Below are 2,927 nucleotides of genomic sequence, written 5' to 3'. Positions count from 1 at the left end.
TAGCAACACTTTAGTCATAAATAAATACAACTTTTATTCATCATCAAATGTCAATTACGCTTTACACATTTCAAAGCTATCTAACTACTAAAACTAATATCATCCTTCAGCCCTACGCGCCTCGCATGCTGGAGATGCTTAACCCTACCCAGTCCCTTCGTGAGGGGATCTGTTGGGTTCTCATCTGATGATACCCTCTTTTCCATGAGGATTCCTTCTTCTATTCAATGTCTGATGAAATGGTATTTTCTGACAATGTGTCTGGATCTCCCATGATCCCTTGGTTCTTTCGCTAAGGCAACTGCACTTTCGTTATCTCAGAAAATTTCCATAGGCTCCTTGATAACTGGTAGAACTTCAAGGTCTCAAATGAAGTTCTTTAGCCATATAGCCTCCTTTTCTGCCTCGCTTGCTGCTATATACTCTGATTCGCAAGTTGAATCATCCACTATCTCCTGCTTGGAACTTTTCCAAGTAATTGCTCCTCCGTTTAAGGTAAAGACCCAGCCTGACTGAGAGCGAAAATTATCCCTATCATTCTAGAAGCTAGCATCACTATACCCTACAACTGTCAAGTCAGCACTCCCACCAAGGGTAAGGACCTAGTCCTTAGTCCTCCGCAGGTACTTGAGGATATTCTTTACCGCGGTCCAGTGAGCCTTGTCAGGATTCCCTTGATATCTGCTAACCATGCTCAAAGCAAATGCTACATCAGGGCGAGTACAATTCATAGCATACATGATCGAGCCTACAGTGGAAGCATAAGGTACTCGACTCATTTATGTTATCTTAGCCTCGGTACTCGGACTCTGAGTCTTACTCAATTTGGCGTTACTCTGGACGGGTAACTCTCCTTTCTTGGAATCCTGCATGTTGAATCTATTCAACACCTTCTCCAAGTATGTACTCTGACTAAGTCCAATTAGTCTTTTACTCCGGTCTCTCAGAATCCTTATCCCTATAATATAGACAGCTTCTCCTAGGTCTTTCATAGCGAAACACTTCCTAATCCAGGACTTCACTTCCTGCAAGGTTGGGATGTCATTTCCTATGAATAGTATGTCATCCACATACAATACCAAAAAGATAACTATACCCCACTAGCCTTGACATACACACAAGATTCATCTTCACTCCTTGAAAATCCAAAATCTTTGACTTTCTCATCGATACAATGATTACATCTGCGAGGTGCTTGTTTCAATCCAAACTCTATTACGGTATTCTGTACTAACAAAACACTCTAGCTGACACATGTAAACATATTCAGCCAAACTTCCATTAAGGAATGCGGTTTTGACATCCATTTTCCATATTTCATAATCATGAAATGTAGGAATGGCTAACAGGACCCTAATAAACTTAATCTTTGCTACTGGTGAAAAGGTCTCATCATAATCAAGTCCCATAGTTTGAGAGAAGCCCTTTGCAACCATTCGTGTACGTGTGTACATTACCATCAATGTTGGTCTTCTTCTTGAAGATCCATTTGCACCCAACTGTCTTGCGACCTGGTACATTGTCAACCAAGTTCCAAACTTGATTGTCGTACATTGACTATATCTCGTTGTCCATTGCCTCTTTCCATTAAGCAGACTCGGGGCCTGCCATGGCTTCCGCATAGTTGTTAGGTTCATCCAGACTTACCAGTGTCTCATCACTGATAAGTGTCTCACCTTCCGTAGTAATATGGAAACCATAGTAGTGCTCAGGTGCATTCCTAACCCTCGTGGAATGCCTCAGAGGTACAGACTCTTATGTCCGATCAATAGGAGTTTCCTCCTCAGGTTGATTGGTAGGATTTGAGGTTCCTTCACCACTCGACTTTTGAATTTCTTGAAGGTCAATTTGCCTCCCACTGTTTCCTTGGCTTATGAACTCTCTCTCTCTCTCTCTCTCTCTCTCTCTCTCTCTCGAAAGACACCCCTCCTTGCTACAAAGACCGCATTCTCACTGGGTCTGTAGAAGGGGTAACCAAAGGATTTATGTAGGTAGCCGATGAAAATACACCTCTCACTTCGAGGTTCGAGTTTATTATGAGTCTTGCGTCTCACGAATGCCTTGCAACTCCAAATCTTGATGTGGGCTAGACTAGGAACTTTTCCAGTCCACATCTCGTGAGGTGTTTTGGCAACCTTCTTTTTTGGGACTAGATTAAGGATATGGGCGGTAGTCTCGAAGGCATACCCCTAGAATGAGATTGGTAGCGAAGCTCGAATCATCATGGAACGAACTATGTCCAACAAGGTTCGATTACGCCTCTCAGCTACACCATTCAACTATGGTGTCCTGGGAGGTGTCAATTGTGAGACAATCCCACATCCCTTAAGATAGTCGAGGAACTCTGTACTAAGATACTCACCACCTTGATCGGATCGAAGCATCTTAATGTTCCTGCCCAATTTATTCTCGACTTCTTGTTTAAACTCTTTAAACCTTTCAAAAGCCTCTGACTTATGCTTGATTAAGTAGACATAACCATATCTACTAAAATCATCTGTAAAAGTCACATAATAACGATTAGCACCCTTGTGGCAGTTTTGAAGGGTCCACACACATCTGTGTGCACTAGATCCAACAAACCTTCAGCCCTTGCACAAGAACCAGTAAAGGGTGACTTTTTCATTTTTCCAAGTAAGCATGATTCACAAATTTCATCTGACTTTAGGTTAAATGACTCCAAGACTCCATGCTTTTGGAGCTGGCCTATGCGTTTCTTGCTTACATGTCCAAGACGACAAATCCATAAGGATGCTCTATCCAAGTTATTATTATTAGAAGAATCAACACACAACACATTATTTCCTAGGTTATCTACAACAGACGCAACATCATACACACCATCACAAAGTAATGCTTTAAAATAAAGAACATTATTAAAGAAAGCATTTATTCCACCAACTTCATTATCAAAAGAAAAGGTAAAC

The sequence above is a fragment of the Lactuca sativa genome, chromosome 4 (genome assembly GCF_002870075.4).
Source record: "Lactuca sativa cultivar Salinas chromosome 4, Lsat_Salinas_v11, whole genome shotgun sequence".
Classification (NCBI taxonomy): Eukaryota; Viridiplantae; Streptophyta; class Magnoliopsida; order Asterales; family Asteraceae; genus Lactuca; species Lactuca sativa.
This window is presented reverse-complemented; position numbering follows the sequence as displayed.